A 22,500-nucleotide genomic window follows, 5' to 3' on the forward strand; every position below is an offset into this window, starting at 1 on the left:
GCAACACTGTTAGAAGAGTGGAGCCAGGGCACCTGGCTGCTGCAGTCAGTAGAGCACACACAGCTCCTGATCTTGGGATTGGCGGTTCAAGCCTCACCCTGGGTGTAGACTGCTTAAAAACATAAAATCTCTGGGGTGCCTGGGTGGCTCAGTAGGTTAAGGTTAATCCAACTCTTGATTTCAGCTCAGGTCTTGATGTCATGATTCATGAGATCAAGCCCCTCACTGGGCTCTGTGCTGCCAGCTGAGAGGCTTGAGCTTCTCTCCCCTTCATTCTCGGCCCCTCTCCCACTCACTTGCATGTGCTCTTAAAATAAACAAAACATTAAAAAACATAAAAATAAGTAAAACGTTTAACAAAGAGAAAAAAAGGCACCAATAGACTTGCTCAAAAAAGGGTTGCCACAAATCTTCAATCTGTTAAAACAACAACAACAAAAGCAGGGGTAGCTGGGTGCTGGACTCGGTTAAGTGTCTGACTTCAGCCCAAGTCATGACCTCATGGTTCATGAATTCGAGCCACACATCAGGCTCTCCACTATCAGCACAGAGCCTACTCTGGATCCTCTGCCCTCCCCAACTCATTCTCTCTCTCTTTCAAAATAAATAAACACACTTAAAAATAAAACAGTATATGCAAAGCACAATAAAGCAAATCACAATAAAACAAGGAATGGCTATACTTAATTACATGGGAAGCGTTATCAGATAAAAAGTAATCCTGGGGCACCTGGACAGCTCAGTGAGTTAAGCATCCAATTCTTGATTTCCGCTCAGGTCATGATCTCAGAGTTGGTGGGATGAAGCCCTATGTGGGGCTCTGCCCTGACAGGGCTGGGAGCCTGCTTGGGATTCTCTCTCTCTCTCTCTCTCTCTCTCTCTCTCTCTGCCCCTCCCCAACTAACCCTCTCTCCCTGTCTAAAATAAATAAATATTTTTAAAGATCTGAAACGTCCTGGCATATTATAAGTAATAATTCCAGCCATTATCTTTAAAAACTGCATATCACAAAAATAACCAAAACCTCTCGTCAATTGCATTATAGCGCCTCACCTGGTTTTTAACCATCACCCAATTTTAAATCTTTTATTGCAGTTATTGTTTTATTCTGATGCTTTTAGAAACTTGTGCCTGCAATAATGCTTCATCTTTGAGAAAATTCACAGAAAAGACCCTGACACTACTCTACAATAAAGATTCCTGAAACTCTTAAAATCATAAAAGTGAACTGAGGGTAACAATTTCTAAAATCCTGAAGGAATACTGATGAATTCATGAAACTGTTAATAAAAGACGAACAATAATTACAGAAGACTAAATGGGCTGATAAAGACATTTGTTAATTTTTATGACTTCATTTCAAACATTGCTGGCTCTTTCACATTTTGTTTTCCTGATTTAAAGGACTCCCTTTTCTCCTCTCTTTTAAACTATCTATAGCTTAACAGCAACTTCATAAAGTTTATCTTTACAACAATGGTTGACAATATATATTTCTGCATAAGTTCAAGAATCTCTTCTCCTTATAACAGGAAACGATTAGACAAGTCCTTGGCTTAATGTTTTAGCCTAAAAAAGCTTTTTTTAAAAAAGTTTATTTTGAGAGAGAGAGGAAGAGAAAATCGCAAGCAGGTTCAATGCTGTCAGCACAGAGCCTGATGCAGGGCTTGAACCCACAAAACATGAGATCATGACCTGAGCCAAAACCGAGAGTCGGTTGCTTAATCAAGTGAGCCACGAGGCTCCCCTCAATAGACTTTTTTTTTTACTTTTTTTAAGGTTTTTATTTATTTCTAGGAGAGAGAGAGAGAGAGAGAGCGTGAGCAGGGGAGGGTCAGAGAGAGAGGGAGTCACAGACTGAAACAGGCTCCAGGCTCTGAGCTGGCAGTCAGCACAGAGCCCGACGCGGGGCCCGAACCCACAAACCACGAGATCATGACCTAAGCGAAAGTCAGACACTTAACCGACTAAGCCACCCAGGCGCCCCATCCCCTCAGTAGACTTTCAAAGTTCAATCTGAGGTTCCTTATGAACAGTTCTGCCAAGTGGATTTGAAAACAGCCTTTATGGTCAAATTGCTCTTTTTGTTGCACTTACGTAATCAAACCAAGTTAATCAAAACTAGACTTAATTTGAAAAATCAGTCTTCCTGTTCTTTTCAAGAGAAATGGAAATGATTATAAAGACAACAATTATACTGAATAATACACCTTTTATGGGTATCAGATTGCAGTCTGCTGTCTTTGTGGTGTTTTCTACCTGTAAACCGGCCTGCTTCCAGAATTCTAGTTTCCTCCACTATTAGGCTAGAACTCTAACATTTCCAATTTTCTCCCACTTTTTTGACATGGAATCACTATGAATCTAAATTAACTTTTTCTCAAAGCTGCATAAGTTAAAGCTGGACAATCGGATATAAAGTTCGGAGTAACTACAATTGCTCACGTGTGGACAGTCGTCATGCCTGTTGCTATATGGCTGCTCAGAAAGATCACCAGGGACATTCACGCTGCAAGCCAGGAAAATACGTCAGGCTGCCACTGCCTTCCCTCACTCCATCTGAAGATGCTCAGAACCCAACATTTAGAAACCTTAACTGACTGCTCACCGAACTCAGAAACCAGAATTTATAATTTGCTTGAACTACTAACCTTTGTTTTCCTTTTGTTACCAAAGAAATGCCTCTCGTGAAATTACCTGATTGCTCACATCTCACAGAGGCCTAATTTAGGTGGAAACCTGCCTCCAACACCACCCCCTGAAATACAATATCCTCTTGTTCATCCTGCCCTGCATGTTTTGAGGATAAGTATTTGCTAGGACGTTATGTTGTGCCTATGTAATTATTTTTTAAAGGATGTAAACAGACTTAGGTAAAACCTGAATCCAATTATAATCCATTTATTTGATTGGTTAAATCTTAGCTCCTGGGAATCCCCTGCTCTGGGGAATTTTTCAATCCCTGACTCTTGTTCTCCTCACTATATTCTCTTGAAGGCTTTAAAGCTATTTTTTAATGTTTGTTTTTGAGAGTGCGCACTACAGTGCGTGCACATGGGGGAGGGGCAGAGAGAGAGGGAAAGAGAATCCCAAGCAGTCTCTACACTGACAGTGGGGCTTGAACTCATGAACCATGAGATCATGACCTGAGCCAAGATCAAGGGTCAGATGCTTAACCAACTGAGCCACCCAGGCGCCCCTCTCTCAAATGTTTTAAATCCTGTGGGCAGCCATTTACATGACAAATGGTATCCATCAGGATCAAATGCCTGGATGATATCAACCACCACTACATGAATAATAAAATAGTGACTGTACATGGCCTCCAGCCTGATGACTCAACTACTGGAAACAGCAAATGTGCTTATTCTCCTGCCTATTTTGGCAGTAGTAATCAAGAATAACAGTATTATAGTTGGTCATACTCAGCCTGCCAACCCAAGGACCAACAGGTTGGAACTGTTAAAATCAAGGATAGGCAAACACCACCAGCACTGAGGACTCCCCAAGCAGACAGAACCAGTTTACTCACGCAGCCAAAGCTTAAGCCAGCTTACCAAGCCAGGGTAACGTGACCTGATCATTACTTTCTTGTGTCTCTGAAAATCACAAACAAAACTTGAGTGGTTTCCCAAGGTTGATATGAGGTAATCATTGACTGATTCCACATCATTTAAGAAAATTCTAACATTATAACTAATCTCTGTGAATAAAATCACTGCCCTCTCACCATATAAGCTTCTCTATAACAATATACCCCTAAGCCTCATTCTATGTTCTGATTTGAGTGCTTGCAAACGGTCTTTTTGGTGTGTGCGCACCAACTTTTACTAATTACTACTTCAATTATTCACTGGTCTTACTCTGGCTATTTTGAACCTTAGCTATTATCAAAGAACCCAATTTTCCAGAAGTGAAAAAAAGTACAATAAATTCAACAGAAAACATTAACAGTAGACTAATCTTATTAAAAATTAATGAACAGAGATGATAAGAAAATATCCAGAATGAAGCAAGCAGAGGGTAAGAAACTGAAAAGGTCTAATATGCCTTCAATGGATTCTGAGAAAGGGAAGAAGGCAGGCAGCAGGAATACTTTAAAAGATGGTGCCTACAAACTTTCCGAATTAAAAAGACTTTAGAAGAGATTCAATAAGAACTACAAAGGCAAAATGTACGTAAGTATATACCCATACACATCATGGTAAAATTGTTGAAAACCAAAGACAAAAAGTCTTAAAAATCTTAAGTAAAAAAAGACCGATTCCACTCATGAGAGCAAATATTAAACTGACAACTTACTTCTCATAGGAAAAAATGGAAGCTGAACCTGTAATTCAGTAACTTCTTTCAACACCTCAGAAGAAAAACAAGTCAGGATATTCTATACACATCAAAACTATCCTTCAAAATCAATGTGAAATTTTTAGCTAACATAATCAGAGAATTCACTCTTGGCAATCATACAACAGGTGTAAAATGCAGAGAGTGTCCTTCAGGAAGAAAGAAAATGTTCAAAGATGGGGGGGGAGGCTGGAATTACAGCAAGGAATGAAAAATTATAAAAAGGGTTACTGATGATACAATGTCTTTAATATACATACAGAATTAAAGAAGCACGACAGTGGCAATGAAAATGAGAGTTTAAGTGCCCAGGAAACAAGAGATATACCCAAATATTATACACTGAGAAGTCAAAGATGAAGGGTTTTAAATAATTTCCAAGTTAACTGGGCACTTGGGTGGCTCAGTGGGTCAAGCGTAGGACGTCAGCTCAGGTCATGATCTCATGGTTCAGGAGGGCCCCACACTGGGCTCTCTGCTGTCAGCACAGAGCCCACTTCAAACCCTCTCTCTCTCTCTCTCTCTCTCTCTGCCCTTCCCCCCAAAAAACAAACATTAAAAAATAAATAACTTTTAAGTTAACAAAGAAAAAAATTAAAAAACCTAACCGAAGAAAAACAAGAGAGAAAAATGCACATTAAACAGGTTTAATAAAGAGAAAGCATGTTATTAAGATTTAAACCCAACTATATCAATTATTTTGTTAAATGTCAAAAGACCAAATTTTCCAAACCTAAGATATATTGTCAGACTAGATTCTTTAAATTCCAACTATACATTTGACAAAAGAATCATTCAAAGTATAAGTACACAAAGTATGAAAATAAAGGGTAAAAAGAGACTGCATATACTAACCAGAGGAAAAATAGTGCAGCTACATTAATATTCAGGTAAGTAAACTTTATCTCTAACAATACTTTTTTCTTAAAGAACTCTTAATGATTTTTAAAAGACTCAACTGATAAGGAATATATACAACTGTAAACATCTATGCACCTAATAACATATCCTCAAAATATGTAAAGCCTAAAACTATCAGAACTAAGAACAAACAAATGCAATACATTTGGGTACTGATACACTTCTCTTGTAAATCAATACACCCAGTAGATTAAAAGGAAAAACAAGTAAAGGCATAGAACTTAACATGACTAACCAAGATGAACTAACTGACAAATACAGGCACAGCATCCAACAAATGCAAAACCACATTCTTTCCAAGCACACACTGGATATTTACAAATATTCATCATATGTTGGGTCATAAAGAAAGCTTTAAAATTTTATAAGCTTTTAGTGTTCTGACCACGATGGAATTAAAACAGGTAGAGCACAGTATTCTCACAGTAGTGAAACTACTATGTATGACTCTGTAATCATGGACTTAGATCACTTATTTATCAAAACTTTTAGAATATACACCATCAACAGTAAATCCTAACATATACTATGGACTCAGAATGGTGATGATATGCTAACGTAGGTTCAGTAATGGTAACAAACAAATGTTCAATCTCATGCAGGATGTTGATAATGGGGGAGGCTGGGGAGAAAGTTTGGGGGATCAGGAGGTCCAGAACTTGGTACTTTCTGCTCAATTTTTCTGTGAACTTAAAACTGCTTTTAAAAATAAAGTCTACTTTCTAAAAAGATTTCTCTATAAGGATATGTTAGGTATGCTTTAGTTACAAATCCCAGAAACCTTAGTTAAGAAAACTTAACACAAAATAATTCCCACTTCCCACCCCTGACCTCTGACTCCTCTTTTCTCCACCCCACCCCTCCTGTACTTCCCTCTGCTTTCTGCCCACTATAGACACATAAAAGACCAGCACTGTAAGAAGCTACATCTGGAAACATGATCACCGGCAGGAGGAAAAGGATGTGGTAAATCTCACTACTGTGGTAAATCTCACTACTGCACATAAAGTTTATGTGATGAATCTCTTCTGCTCACATTTTACTGACCAAGATAAACACACGGCCAAACCTAACTCAGGAACCAAAATGAGACTACCATACAACCATTGAAATGTCTAAAGTTACAAAGACCAACAATACCAAATATTGGTGAGAATGTAAACCCACAAGGATTTATTCACTGCAGTAGTAATAGAAACTGGTATACCCACTTTGGAAAAGTCTGGCATTATCTACTAACATTGGACAGAAAGAACATATGACCCAGCAATTCTACTCCTAACTGTACTCAACAGTAAAGCCTGCAAGAAACACATACCTGAATGTTCACATCAAGTCCACTCTTTTGAGTCCTGAGATGGCCATGAAAATAAGCCTCCCGAATCACCTACCATGGGGAGACCCTCCACTCTGAACCCACCATCACCCTCCCCATCAGGACCACATTTCCCAAAGGCTGTTTCTAGCCAAAGATCAGCCACAGGCCAAATAATAAAGCAGCCTTATTCCTGCCAAACAAGGGACTCCTGTGACCCACCCCCCGCAACTCTGGCTGGAAGACTCCTCACTAGCCTTGCTTAAACTTTCTTAGAACTACACTGCAGACACCAGACTTTGCCTACTAAACACTCTCTATCCCTTCCCCCTCCACATGCAACAGCCCTGCAAAGTGCTGATAGCACTCTCGCATGTATTTCCTCTGCTACATCTAAACATGATCCAAACTTGCTGTCTTCTGGCTCTTGGGAGACTTGAACCAACAGTATCAAACCATGAATAACCCAATATTCATCAAAAACAGAATGAAGAGCCATGAAAAGTACAAATCGTACATGAATAAACAACTCCAGTGACCACATAAATAAAATTCATGATTAAATGAATGGTAGTTCCACAGTTGGTGTGCATGAACCACCACCAGGGTAAACCAAAGAAATTACTGTAATTACAACCCAAAAATTAGGGGTTTTTTTCTTTCTTTTTTTAAAAATTTTTTATGGGGTGCCTGGGTGGCTCAGTTGGTTAAGCTTCCGACTTCAGTTCCACTCATGATCTCAGTTTGTGAGTTCAAGCCCCATGTGGGGCTCTGTGCTGACAGCTTAGAGCCTGGAGCCTGCTTTGGATTCTGTGTCTCCCTCTTTCTCCCCCACCCCCCACCTTGCTTGTGTGCTCTCTCTCTCCCGCAAAAGTAAATAAACATTAAAAATTTTTCAAAAAAAAAAACGTATTTTTTATAAGTAATCCCTACACCCAATGGTGGGGGCTTGAACTCATCACGTAAGACATTCCACAGACCTGCCACTCCAGGATCCAACTATCCCCACCGAATTTACGGATCCTGCGGTTCCCACTGTGATTTCTGACTGACAAAGAGTGACCAGGGCCCTCTAGGGTACTGGGGCTCCTCTTGCAACTGCAGGATAAGGTGTGAGGACAGAATCCTCCCAGAGAGGGTGGCCAGGCCGTTTACAACATTCCAGTCTCCCTAAGCCTTTGGATGCCTTCTTCCTCCACGGTATACCAACAGTTTTGGCATCTTGGCTTTGCTTAGACAGGGCACCTTTTGTTTTGTTTTTGGCAATCAACCAGAAATCTAACCCCCTGAGCTACAACACTGATCCAAAACTCATTGCTAATGAGCCCACATCAACAAATTCGGCCTAATCCACCTTCAGGTCCCTTCCACCATAGTCTCCCCCGCTTAAGATCCATTCCCACAAATCATCCCCAGGTTCCTACCTATATAGTGGCAAACCAAATCATCTTTGGGGTCACAGTCTGCACCTCCCACTTTGGGGCCTGCTAGGGCCATCCTTGGGGGAGGAAAGGAAAGTACAGGTTTTCCAGGCAAAGGGAGAGGAACTTCCTCACGCAGGGGATAGAAAAGCTGCTTCCACTGGCAAAGAAAGCCCAGCAGAATTTAGGTCTCTAACTTAATAGGAATCTGACCATATGTCCCTAACCCAATTCTTAGAATCCCATTCCTTATCAGTCAATGCTCTTGCTTACAAATCTGGAATTCAAGATCAATTTTTTAAGACAGTCACAGAAACTTTCAGGTCCCTTATGTGGAACCTGAGTCGGGAATTTAAAACCCCGAGCTCATCATTTTGCTCTGGAATGTTTTAACTTGGCTAGACTGAACCACATTCTCCGGAATTTCCTTTCCCAGTTCTGGTTTGGGCAGGCCTCGAGAGAGGTGCAGCCTGGTTGCCCCCACTGATGCCAGGCAGGGTTGGCCCTGCAAGGCTGCTGCGAAGGCTCACTGTTCCCCAGGTACCAGAGAGTCCTGCCCCCTGGGCCGTATGTGTGGTCAGCTCCAGGACAAGGGCCCACCTTGTGCAGGGCACTCACACCACCAAGGTCAGAGGCAACAGAACTGATACAACTTTCAGTTCATCCTGTACAGCCGACCAGACATACCCACAAAGCATCTGGCCAACAGCTGCCCAGGGGGCGGGTTTGAGCACTCACGACCCACGAGCTGAATACTAGAAAACTAAGCATGGGCAAAAACAGGAACCATCTCTTGCACGAAAGTCAACATTCTAAGGAAAATGAAGTCATTAAATTATATTCATTTACAGTGTAACTTTGAGAAGTAGCAGTAAGAACAGCAGTGTCTCTAACAGGACAACTTAACTACAAGGAAGTCAAGGAAAAAACTCAAAAACTTCAGAAAATTGATGACTGTGGTAGTAGGTAATGGATATAGAGAGTTATTTGGACTATTCTACCTTTATTATAAAAATCTGCAAACTCATAAAAGAATTTTGTGAAAAAGAGATACTTAAGACAAACTCTAAAGAAAGACAGGGGCAGGGGGGTGTGCCTGGGTGACTTATTTGGTTGAGTGTCAACTCCTGATTTTGGCTCAGGTCGTGATCTCGAAGTTCAAGGGATCAAGCCCCACATCAGGCTCTGCACTAACAGCCCTGAGTCTGCTTAGGATTCCCTCCCCCTCTCTCTCTCTCTCTCTCTCTCTCTCTCTCTCTCTCAAAAATCAATAAACTTGGGGGGAGCGCGGTGAAAAAGACTTGGAAGAACTGCAACAAGAACCAAAATAAAACATTCTAGGCAGAAGGAAAGAGCCAGTGCCGCATGGTCTGGTGGAGAAGGTGTCAGGCGCAGAAGAGTGACAGGAATGGCTGGAGCAAGGAAAACAGAAGGAGATGTGATGCCGGTGAGGCAAGGCACAAAGGATAAAAATTACATATGCCTGTGAGGTCGTGTTATGAAGTTCTGTCCTTAAAGCCACGGGAAGCCATTGGGAGTCTCAAGTAAAAAGGTGACATAATCAGATCTACTGATTTTTCAAACTGGATTTTTTGACACTAACAAAACTTCAAATATATTTACCTTTTACCCGACAATCTCACTATCTTAAAGCTATACCTACAAAAACACAAAACAACATATTCACAAGCAAGATATGTAACAGCAATAGAATATAAACAACCGGTGCTCATCATTATGAAACTACAAACACAAAAGAATGGAAAAGAGCTCATATGAAGCAATCTCCAAGATATATTAAATTAGGGAAAAAAAACAGAACGGTGTTGAGTTCTACCCTTTGTTTAAAAAAGGAAAGGAAATATTCCAGTGCTTATATCTCCAAAAACAAAATACTGGAAGAATAAACCAGAAACTAATAAAAAGAGGGCACGAGGGAAAAAGGGCAGGGGACAGGAAAAGAATGATGTGACCATACCTCTGTAACATGGCTTTGACTTCTGAACTGCATGTTTTACAAATTGAAAAAAATACATTAAATAATATGAATGCAATCGTTCAGCACTAAGGATTTTGTGAAAATAACCCAAATTAATAACCCAACTGGTAAGAATCAGAAAAATATTTTCAAATCATTTCATAATTCCAAATGCCAACTGTGCATCCTTATGTGGATACATTTTATGAACAGAAAGAACTATAATGAAATACAAACCGACACTATGCTGTTATTGGTGTGTTCAAACATTGTTTATATTGCAGAACAAAGAGAAGTAATGTTGCAAAGAATGCAAATTTCCAACGTTAGAGAAAAAAGGATGAACTCAAAGGAAACACCCTGCATTGTTATATATGAATTGAAAATATCAATACAAAATCAAGTTGCATTATTTCTCACATCTAATGAAAGTAGGGGCATCCCAGTAGCAATAAGGAAACACAGAACCAGATTTTGGTATCGAACTTCCACTTGCCAATGAAAGGAGCTGAAAGAACTGGCTGAAAGGGAGAGCACAAAGTGAGTCCTAAGCATCCAGTATGAGAAAGAAAGAAATGGTTCAAAGATTATGGGGTGGCACCAAGGGAAGAGACCCAGCATGAAGGGACTGCACCACACCCAAGTTAAGACAGCCTGAGGCAGAAGAATAAGGACTATTTGATTAAAACACTGAATATAGGGGCGCCCGGGTGGCTTAGTCGGTTAAGCGTCCGACTTTCGCTCAGGTCATGATCTCGCGGTTCGTGGGTTCAAGCCCCGCGTCGGGCTCTGTGCTGACTGCCAGCTCAGAGCCTGGAGCCTGTTTCAGAGTCTGTGACTCCCTCTCTCTCTGACCCTTCCCTGCTCACGCTGTCTCTCTCTCTCTCTCTCTCTCTCTCTCAGAAATAAATAAAACATTAAAAAAAATTAAAAAAAAAAAAAAGAAAAAAACACTGAATATACCAAAGTCCATGGGTCCACAGTGGTCTAAAGAGAAAAAGCAGAAAGAAAGCAATTCACAACAACCTAACCCTGTACGCAGGAAAAAGAACATTCTGATCGCTTATCAGGACCTAAGTTAATTACTATGATTTAAGATATAGAACTAATTAATATATAAACATATGGACATGTAGAGTCACATGCCTGTGACTACAGAGATGATTTATAGATAAACATGAGGCCATATACAGACACATCCAAAAATTACAGTCTATAAGAATATAACTATAAGCAGACTGAACTTACTGTAAATAAATACAATCCAAGTTTTTAAACAAAGTCATTCTGCCCTTTTTTAAAAGACATCACTGTAATCTAAAAACATCTAAAATGGTGTAAAAAATGCTTTCCTGGTCTCTTCATTTACAATCTCAACACTTGGATAAAATAACATCTACACCGAATGTATCCTTCTCCCTCCACCATCTCCACCCAAAAAGCTCATCACATTTAACATTCTGGAGACTCCAGACTGACTCCCCTTGTTCCAAATGACTTCATCCACCACCTCCCACAGCCTGGACTACAGATCCTGTGCTGGCAGATCCCATCAGTCCACCTTCCATGCTGCTTAATGCCTTCCAATGGCTTTTCCCACCTACAGGGTAAACACCCAGCTGCCTGGATGTGGTATGCAGAATTACGTCAAATCTGACCCCAAATTCTTGCTACACAGAATGGCTGTGCCAAATTACAGGTGGTGTCAGCAGTGGTAACGTCATTATCACCAGCACTGGTGCCCACAAGGCACCTACCACTGGGCCTTAAGACGTTTACACTTGATGAGGTAGGTGTTCTCATCCCGTCTAACAGATAAACACACGCATAGGAGTAAACGCACTCTTTGGTTGAGACTCAAATCCAGGACGGTCTCAAACACCCTCTGCCTGCCTCTGCTGCGCTGTCCATCTCTGCTCTCCTGCGCTATATGCTTGATTCTGCTGGGGCATCGCCTGCTCCCCAGGGGCCCTCAGCATCGCATGCCCTCACCGCGTGCAGGCAGATCTTCCCCACAAGACTAGTAAGGTCTACAAGGGCACACATCTTTATGTACATGTCCATACGTGACTCGTCTTATTAAGAACTTGTGGCAACCTTAATGACTAGTAAAGATTTAATTTAAAAAGTACACTGAATACTGGAGCACAGCTAATCAACAATGACTTGCAGCAGCTTGCATTTCAGAACTGCAACGGGAACCCTACAAATTCAGTTCATGCTCAAGACGGCCTGGCGTGACAACTCAGAAATGTCAAGTTCAAAAGGCAAGGGATGGGGGATGGGCGGTGGGAATCAGCTGTGTGGCTTCAGACCAGTACCGTGTGGGGCTGGATTTCCACCCAGACACCGCAGACTTGAAGGCCATGCTATCTCTATGGCCAACTCCAGAGCCCACAGCCTTTTCACAACACCATGGTCTGCCAAACTGAACAAAATATTTGGGCAAAATAGTTGATTCCCTCTTCCAAGTTGTTCTCATTCAACGAATAGGGAAAGAAAACATTTAAGCACCAATAAATATAAGTATTTATATAGATATGTATTAACTGCTGTTTCTCAGCAAATTAAGATCCTGCAAACAGCCAAACCAAAAGAAATAACGGATTATTTTTAATCTCTAAGTAATCCATATGATTAATTCTTCAGATACAGCATCCCTACCACGTATGTTTAATGTACCAAGAAAAAATCGTCAACAATTAAGAAGTACGGTGAGTGAAGCTGAAACTGTATGGGCAATCAGGTAAACCACCAGGAAGTGAAAACACGATAATCAAATTTCTCCGCTTAAAACTTCAAATTAATAATTCTCATATCTTTTGACTAAGGGCCCAATTTGAGATACTGTCCAGAGGATGCACAGGCGCGCACACACACCCCATTAACCTCCCAGTTCACGATTAAGGAACGGGTACCATTGTCTAAGACGCTCTTTATGGACAGCAACGACCAACATTTCATCACCTAGATTTCATGGGTGTTAAATGTTTTGCCGCCAACCATGGGAACAGTACTGCAGTATTTCAGAAAGCCCTTAATTTGATGAAGTGAACTGTGACCCTAATGGAGGGCAAAACAGCACTGTTTCCCAAACATGGTTGATCAAAGAACTCTGTTTCTCCTTTAGCATCTCTTAGATCTAGGGTCACAGATACTACCTTAACCAACACTGCTTCAGATATTCCAAAACTAAGTAAATACCATATTTTGAATTGGTAACTAAAGGTACTGTCGCTGTCAGAAGCAGTAGTGGCAGAATTTCCGGGATTTACCCAAAGCTTTTTTTTTTTTTTTTTTAATGTTTTATTTATTTCTAGGAATGAGAGAGAGACAGCGTGAGCAGGGAGGGTCAGAGAGAGAGGGAGTCACAGACTCTGAAATAAGCTCCAGGCTCTGAGCTGTCAGCACAGAGCCCGACGCGGGGCTCGAACCCACGAACCGCGGGATCATGACCTAAGCGAAAGTCGGACGCTTAACCGACTAAGCCACCCAGGGGCCCCTACCCAAAGCTTTTAAGTAAAATCTAAGTTGGGGTGCCTGGGTGGCTCAGTCGGTTAAGCATACCACTTCGACTCAGGTCATGATCCCGTGGTTTGTGAGTTCAAGCCCCGCGACAGGCTCTTGTGCTGACAGCTCAGAGCCTGAAGCCTGTTTCAGATTCTGTTGTCTCCCCCTCCGTCTGGCCCTCCCCTGCTCATGCTCTCTCAATAATAAATAAACATTAAAAAAAAAAAACTTTTAAAAAATCTAAGTTAAATAATTAAGAGAAGACTACAGGCCTTTTCTGCCTTATACGTTTCACAGCATCTTAACAGTAACCATTTCACTACCCAAGATCAAAAGTAAAAAAAATCCTTTTATCTCACAAGAAACAAATAACTACTATCTATAATTTTGACATAAACAAATGTTACGACCTTTACACGTTTTATCAAGTCTAATAACGAACATTCTCTGTAAACTCCTGGCTCTTCCAATTTCGGGGTGTTTGCCCATCCATCAAGGATAGGGGAAGGCGCTGAGGGGAAGGTCCTGTTTCCTGTGACCCCGCGTGAAATGTCACCACCTCTGTAAGGATGCTCACACCTGAGAGCGTTCTCAAACTCAACCGGCACCGGGATACACCGCCAAGAGCAGGCAGGATTTTCATTTCCTAACAAAAGCTGTGTGGAAAGCAGTTACAGCCCTCTCCATCCATCCTTTCCAGACCGCGGAGTTCCTTCCAGAAAATTCCGACACAGGAAAGTTACAGGTGTTCGCGTCTGGGAAGGCATGTCGTCTCCAGCTGCCGTGGCGTCACACGCCCGAGTGTGCCCTGTGCCACCTCCTGATGCTCCCACTAGCGCAGCCCCGCCACCCGCGTGTCCCACCCCGACCCCAGTTCCCCCAGCGCACCGCACGCGACAACGCGTCCCCACGACCCCAATGCGTCAACAGGCGTGGGGCGCCCCGCTCGCGGCCGCTCCCACCCGGGCCCCCAGAGCCCACCCCCAGCACTGCGCAGCTTCCGCGCCGCCCCATCCATCCCGGCGCTCGGGGCGCAGCGCGCTCAAGGTCACTCGGAAGGCGGGGGCGCGCGGCGTGAGGGGCGGCCCCCGGGCGGGGGCGGGGAGGGGGAGCGACCCGGGCCCGCGCCGCCCCTCCCCTCCCCCCGCACCGCCCCCGCCCGGGGGGTCCCGTCCCGCGCCCCGCCCGGCCGGTTATGCAACGCTCCTGCGCCCCGCCCCCGCCGCCCCCCGCCCGCCGGCGCCCAGGCCTGCGGAACAAAGCGCGCGGGGCCCGCGGCCGGGCGGGCCGAGCGGCCGCCATGTTGGCGGGGGCGGCGAACAAAGGCGCGCGGCCCGAGCCCGAGGCCCCCCGCCCGCGGCCCGGCCGGCAGGGGGCGCTGTGCAGGCGCCGCCCGCGCCCGGACAATGCACCGCGGCCCGGCCGCCGCTCCCCGGGCGCCGCCGCCGCCGCCGTCCCGCGGCGCGCCCCGCCCGCGCCTCCCTCGCGGCGCCCGCTCTCCACCCCCCGACCCGCGGCACGCGGACCTCACCTGCCGGCCGCCCAGGCTGCCGTCCGCAGCCTGCAGGCCCCGCCGTCCCGCGCCGCACTCCCGCCCCGGCCCGACCGAGCCAGACGGCGCCGCCCCGCCCCCGCTCCGCTCCGCGGCCGCCGCCGCCCGCCCCCGGCCGAACGGCGCACGCGCACTGCGCTCGCCAACTGCGCCGGCCGCGCCGCCCGGCCCGGCCCGACGGGCCGGCACTGCGCAGGCGCTGCAGACGGCGGGCAGGGCCTGGCGGCTGGGCGGGGCCTGGAGGGTCCGGGCGCGGCCTGGAGCCGCGGCCACATCCTAGGCAGCTCACCTGCAGGCGGGGCGGGGCCTGGCGCTGCGGCAGTACACCGCGTGGGAGCCGGGTCGGCGGAGGCGGGACTGCGCCTGGCGCAGCTCCCCGGGAGGCGAGGCGGAGAGGGGGCGGGACGGAGCGCGTCCGGGCCTGGCGGCTGGGTGCAGCCTGGAGGGCGGGGCCTGGGGCTGCTCACCTGGCGGCGGGCAGGGTGGGTGGGGCGAAGCTGGACCAGGCCCGTAGGCTGGGCGAGGAATGGCGTCACGAGCCTGCCGGCCGGACGGATGCAAAGGGACGGCGCCCGAGCAGGGCTGGGAACCGCTCACCTGGAGGCGGGCCCGGCCTGGTGGGCGCTGAGGTCTCGCGCCGCTCACCTGGCGGCGGGCGGACGGGACGGAGCAGGGCGGGAGCGGCGCCGCTGTCTGCAGGCGGCGGCGTGGGCGGCCGGGCGGGACCGGGCGGGGATCTCACCTGGCGGGGCCGCGGGCGGCTGGGCGGGGCCCAGAGGCGGGCGGGGCCGGGCCCCAGGTGAGCGCCGGAAAGGGGCGGTGTTCGGGGCGTCGAGCCCCGGGAGCCTGGGGCGCCAGGGCTCCGCCGGAAGTCAGGCTTCCTGGGAAGTTTCGTTTTCTCTCAAGTGGGAGGACTTTCGCGGACGGACCGGCCCTCCTCATTCTTGGATCTGGGCGGCAGGTCGTCCTGCAGCGCGCGCCCCGCCCGCGTGGATGAGGACCGGTAGTGCGGTCGGGGCGTCCGCGGGCTGAGCCGCGGCTGCGTTGACACGGCCCACACGCCCGGCGGGCGCCGTCCCCAGCGCTGGCCCGCTTCCGGCGCGCGGCCGCCGGACCTCGCCCGCCCACCTGCCCCGCCGGGCGGGGGAGGGGCTCCCTGCGAACCCGGGGGGCCTCGTCCGCCCCCCTGTGACCTTAAGAGCCCGCCCCGCCACACACGAGAGAAGTCGCCCAGTTCTCCGCAACTGGGAGCCGGGCGTTCCCACGGTCGCTCGTGAACTCGTTTGACTAGTTTCGCCCAAGATGCCCTTTGAGTGTGTTGTTTGGTTGTGTGCGGACCCTGAGGAGAGGAAGAAGCGAGAGACAGTTTTGACTCGTGATGAGTTGAGTGCAGAAGCTGAATCCCAGGTCTGAGCCCCAAACCCCGCACCCCGGCCTGGAGTCTGTGAGCACTGCCCTCCGCACTCGGCCCTCTCCCCCACCCCGCCCCCCACTAGCTAGGTGTCGCCGAGCAGGGCACCGAGCAGACTTGGTCCCTCGAGCGCAAATGGGCAGCCACCTTGTAGTAAACCCCTCACGGACTGCTGTCAGGTTGGATGGCAGGACTTGGAGAACGCATTAGGCTGTGATGTGTGGCCCACCGAGCTGCTAGTTAGCAATGCCCTGTGGGATTTTACTAGCACCTTCTCCGTTCCTCCCAAATAAGATTGATATGTGCCTGCTCAAGCAATTAAAGCTCATCTCAGGTGACACACTTGGCAAGCACAGGGAGTTCGCCGGCTAACCAGAGGGCCAGTTTAGACACAGGCACAGAAGCGTGCCGCTGTGCTCACCAGTGAGGACGTGTTGAAGGTTTGTTGTTTTCTCCTGTGTTGGGTGTGCATGGAGCACATCAGGAGCACGGAGGAATGGGAGGGCGGCGGGTGCCCAGGAGTGCGATGGGCCGGCTGGAACGGCACTGGCATCCCCTGGGTGTCTCCACCTTCCCACTACTGACAGCTGAGGCCGAGTGATTCTTTTTTAAGAGGATCGCTTCGCAGCGTCCCTGGCCTCTACCGACAAGATGTCAGGAGCACACACCTTCTCCAACATTTTGACAACCAGAAATGTCTCCAGGCAAAGCCAAATGTGTCAGAAGTCCTGGTTTAAATTTTGCCTGTAGTGATGGTCACTGGAAGCTATCAACAGCGCACAGGCCAGAGAGGCACTTCAAGGTGAGCACCAGTACTGCCAGGAGGATCGCATGCTGCATGTCAGAGATGGGCTTCGACATCACCCATGTAAATCTGCCAAAAATGTCTAAAAAAAAAAAAAGTCCAGAAAAGCTGGGAATCAAGCCAGATGTAGGAGACTGCAACCAAATCTGTCACATGAACCCTCAAATCTACACCACTTTGAGGAAAAGAAGCAACTAAAGAGATTTGGGGGACAGTTTGAGGATTTTACGTGTGGAATATACGTCAGAGAGAATCACTGAAATATCCTTAATGTGTTGGTGTAATGATGTCTGTTCACAAGAATGCCCTGTTCTTAGAAGATCTGTCTTGAATTATTTGAAAAATCAGGAGTCCTGGTGGCTACAGCTTACTTTTAGGTGGTTAAGAAGTAGATGTATTTCACAGATAAAGCAAATGTAACAAAAATGCCAACATTTTGTGAATGAGTGTGTGCATTGTCCAATTCAACTGAGTCTCTGGAAAACTGAAATTTTTTCAAAATAACAGGTTGGAAAAGTAGGTGGAGCCCCAGTTATGTCCCAAACCTCTAGTGTGCTAAGTAAACAGCCACTGCTGTTGTCCAACCATTTTCAGAAACTCAAATACAGAGCTAGTTTCTGCAGTTTCTAAACCACACTTGACTTCTGGAGATTTGGCCACAAGAGCCTACACATATTTGTCCCCTGCAGGAACTTTATTTCTGGCAAAGATAAATTGGCACGTTAACCATTCCAAACCTCTACTAGGCCTGTGTCTCTTAATGCTGAGTCCCTGGGCTCCTCCTTGGGGAGAAGGGAATTTCTTCCCCAGAGATGAACACATCTGTAATGCGAGAGTGGGGCACGCTCAGACTCACAGCAAACCTTGGTGTGTTGGTCTACTTATCCCACTGATGTTGATGTGATCGTTGGAAACCAATCGTCAGAAGCTTTTTCAGAGTGGTTATATTTATCATAAAATAATCCGATTTTTGAACACAGCAAAAAGTATTCTAAGTGCATCATGCACACCACACACAGGGATAATTCTCTGTATTTGTGTAACCTCCAGGTGGATGAGCTTGATGGTCTGCCAGTCACCTTATGGGTAAGGATGCTCTCTCCCCATTGGCTACCTGGGTCACTCCCCCCCCACAATTGACCCAATGGCCTGTTACTCCCAGACAGTGAGGACAGAGGCTGATGAACTGGGAACACTCAGGGTTCTTCCATGTCTGACACATCAGTCCTTAAGATCAGAGCCCTTCCACTCCCACCTATGGCTACAGGTTTATGACTATGCTAACTAGGCAGCACTGTGTGAATCCTGATGAGATGGTGGTCTTGCCAGTACAGAACTGTCTATTCTCCGCTGCTCCTGATAAGGCACTAGGGCCAGGTCTCTGACTGAAAGCCACACTCTGCAGAGCCCTAGAGTTGTCATTCACTGCAGAGGTGAGCAGAGCCTGCATGAACAGTCAGCAGTGGGACCAGAAAGAAGGGACAGGATGTCTGTGTCCACAGGAATATTTACACTCGGTGGAGGGAACCTCGCATGGCTCTAGGGAAATGTTCGCTGAAAGAGTGACCCCAAGAGAAACCGCAGGAGCAGAGGTCAGCTGTCTGGTCAACTGCACAACTTCCTACCTGGTCAGCTCCCGCCTCCCTCCAGATCATTTTCCACACAAAGGCCTTCAAACGTCTCCTCAGAAGCCTCCATGCCCACCAGCCCAAGTAGAACTTTCTCTCTGGTCTCTTTGGAGCATGGATGCCTGTTTGTGATCACGTACCATACTGACTGGCTTACGCGTGTGTTGCCTGTTCTCATTATAAAGTCCAGATGGCAGGGACAAGAACCATTGTCCTCATCAGTGTACCTTATACAGAGCAGGAAGCACCCAACAGCTGTTTATTATGTGAAGGTAGGACTTGTTCTGGGAATACCCGATCATGTGGATTTATTAGGACACAGAGCTTATGAAGGGCTCAAATGCCAGGACGCTGATAAGTTTCAGTTCTCATTACCTACGCTCACAAGGTTATGTCAAGGATCAAAATAAATCCTGTACAGCTGCACACACACACAAGGGAGTTAAGCCATCCAGGAAGAGATGACTGGAGATGTTCAGTCGGCTTTGTGGGGTGGCTGCCGAGTCCGTCTGGGGCGACGGAGAGGAGAATTTAGAGAATCAGGAAATACAGGAGACAATGTGGAAGGCCCCAGTAATAATGCTGGGGGACAGGATTTGGGCTGAACAGAGTGCTTACAGGAAGGATAATATAATGATAACTTCCAAACCACCAGCAAACTGAATACTCAATCGTAGTGGGGAGTTACTGCTTCCTTGGGTGGCATTACTGTCAGGTTAAGAAGAACAAAATCCTCCTCATTTAAAACACATCCTGAAGATCTTGGTTAACTGTTACAAGACTAATACCATTCTGCTGATTTCTCTCAGCAGATTAGTTTTGCCCGTTTTCAAACATTACAAAAACAGAATCAGATGTGCCTGCATACCACCTACTCCTTCAGTAGCATTTGTGCGTCGCCAGTAGTGCTCTGTGCAACCTGAAAGACAGCTGTTATAGGTTATACCCCTGGAAGTGGGGTTGATGAATGAAGTACATGTGTTCATAGATTTCACACTTATACAATGACATCAGAATTGTAGATCTTTTTTTAAAGATGTATATTCATCCACTTTTGAGAGAGCATACATGGCATGCGTATAAGCAGGGGAGGGGCAGAGAGAGAGAGAAGACAGAAAATCTGAAGCAGGCTCTGAGCTGTCAGTGCAGGGCCAGGCTCAGGGCTCAATAGCGAACTGAACTGCCTGAACTGCGGGTGGGGTGAAGCTTCCTGAGCGGAGGTGATTAACAAAAGAAAGGTGCCTTGTTAACCCTGAGGTCACATGTCCTAGTGTCCTATGCATCTTACCCACTAGGCTAACTAAGATAAACAGACATGATGCCTCCTGCCTGCAGTTAACCAACATCTGCCTATCTGCCCAGCACCAGGATTTTGTTTTATATTGACCCAAATACCATATATCTTCAAAACCCCCTTTCCCTCATGCCCATTAGTTAATGTTTACAGATTCATTGTCTCTTTGTGCATGCCCATCACATTTGTAAGCCTTCTGATCTTAATAAATACAGGGCAAGAACACTTATTCAGGGCTCTTGTCTTCTCCCAGACATTAGCCTCTCTCTCATTTTAATCCTGCTTCTGCTCTCTTGCTGGCCAAGAGAGAACTTTAGACCTAGAGTCTACGACACTTCATTTTAGAGAAATGAAAAAAATTTTTGTAATAAAATATTCCTGGGGCAACTGGGCAGCTCAGTTGGTTAAGCATCAACTTGAGCTCAGGTCATGATCCCTGGTTCATCAGTTTGAGCCCCACACTGGGCTCTGTGCTGACAGTATAGAGCCTGCTTTGGATGCTTGGTATTCCTCTATCTCTCTCTCCCCGCCCTTCCCTGACTGGTGTTCGTGTGTGCTCTCTCTCTCTGTCTCTCAAAAATAAATAAACTAAAAAAAAAAAAAAAGACTTTAAAAATAGTCCTTTTATAATAGATCTCAAAATAATAAAATAGGAATAAATTTAATAAAAGAAGTGCAAAATTTATACCCTGAAAACTGCCAAATATATTGTGTTGAAATTAAAGAACTGAGTCACAGACTAAAAGACAATGTTTATAGATGGCAGTCCTCCCCAAATTGATCTATGGGTTCAAGGCAATCCCTATCAAAATCCCAGCTGACTCTTTTTGCAAAAACTGACTAACTGATCCTAAAATTTGAATACAAAATTAAGGGATCCAGGATAGCCAAAGCAATATTCGAAAAAAAGAATAAAATTTGAGGAATCACACTTCTCAATTTTAAAACTTCCTACAGGGGCTCCTGGGGGGCTCAAGTCGGTTGAGTGTCCGACTCTTGATTTTGGCTCAGGTCATGATCTCACAGTCATGAGTTAAAGCCCTGTGTCTGTCTCCACGTTGACGATGTGGAGCCCTGATTGGGACAGAGGACTTGTGTATAGAACATATCAAGAACTTACAATTATAAAGCAACAAACAACTCAGTTAAGAATGGACCAAGGATTAGAGTAGATAATTCTCCCAATACAATAAGCAAATGGCCAGTAAGCACAGGAAAAGATGTGCAATGTCATCACCTATAAAAGGGCCATATTTGGTATGATTCCATTTCTATAAATTTCCCTAATAGGCAAATCAACAGAGACAGAAAGTAGATGAATGGCTGCCCACCACTGGGGACGGGGAAGTTAAGGGGTAATGAGATGTTCTAGAATTGTCATGATGGATGATATGAATATACCAAAAGCCACTGAATTTTACATCTTAAGTGGATGAAGTGTCTAGTATGTGAATTATATCTTAAAACATGGGGTGCCCGGGTGGCTCAGTTGGTTAAGCATCTCTTGGCTTCTGCTCAGGTCATGATCTCGAGGTTTGTGAATTCAAGTCCCACTCAGGCTCTGTGTGGAGAGTGCAGAACCTGCTTGGGATTCTCTCTCCCTCTCTCTCTGCTCCTTCCCCTACATGTGCGAAGGCTCTCTCCTCTCTCTCTCTCTCTCTCAAAATAAATAAACTTAAAAATTTGTTTTAGGGATACCTGAGTGGATCAGTCAGTTAAGCGTCCGGCTTCGGCTCAGGTCATGATCTCACCATTCGTGGGTTTGAGCCCCACGTCAGGCTCTGTGCTGACAGCTAGCTCAGAGCCTGAACCCTGTTTCAGATTCTGTCTCTCTCTCTCTCTCTCTCTCTCTCTCTGACCCTCCCCTGCTCATGCTGTCTCTCTCCCAGAAATAAATAAAACATTAACGAAAATTTTTTAATTGTTTTAAATAAAAGAATCAAACAGAAAAAAGTCATTGGATAGCTATTTCTTGTTTATGGCTTCGGTCTACTTTTCTATTTGGATGGTTTTTTAATTTTTCTTCTTTATAAGACTCTTTAAACATTGAAGAATATTAGTCTTTTATATAAGATAAAGGGTTAATATCCAGAATCTATAAGGAACTCACAAACTCCACACCCAAAAAACAAACAACCCAGTGAAGAAATGGGCAGAAGATATGAACAGACACTTCTCCAAAGAGGACATCCAGATGGCCAAGAGACACATGAAACAATGCTCAGCATCCCTCCTCATCAGGGAAATACAAATCGAAACCACACTGAGATACCACCTCACGCCAGTCAGAGTGGCTAAAATGAGCAAGTCAGAGGACTCTA

At 45.9% G+C, this 22,500-nt stretch overlaps 1 protein-coding gene across 8 annotated transcripts in view; it reads right to left on the reverse strand.

The window, feature by feature from the left end:
• Positions 1 to 15,755, reverse strand: part of SPIN1 (spindlin 1) — a 94,688-nt gene extending 78,933 nt beyond the window's left edge. For 6 of the 8 annotated variants that reach the window (XR_005530103.1, XR_005530101.1, XR_005530102.1 and 3 more), the window contains exon 1: positions 15,021 to 15,083. The gene's annotated coding sequence lies outside the window, so the exon portion shown is untranslated. Of the gene's footprint in view, positions 1 to 15,020; positions 15,084 to 15,638 lie in introns of those variants that run through there. The other 2 variants (XM_039241531.1, XM_039241533.1) reach the window with 2 other exon arrangements.
• Positions 15,756 to 22,500: the final 6,745 nt, after the last annotated feature.

Source organism: Hyaena hyaena, unplaced genomic scaffold (genome assembly GCF_003009895.1).
Source record: "Hyaena hyaena isolate Hyena2069 unplaced genomic scaffold, ASM300989v1 scaffold_194, whole genome shotgun sequence".
In the NCBI taxonomy this organism is placed as follows: domain Eukaryota; kingdom Metazoa; phylum Chordata; class Mammalia; order Carnivora; family Hyaenidae; genus Hyaena; species Hyaena hyaena.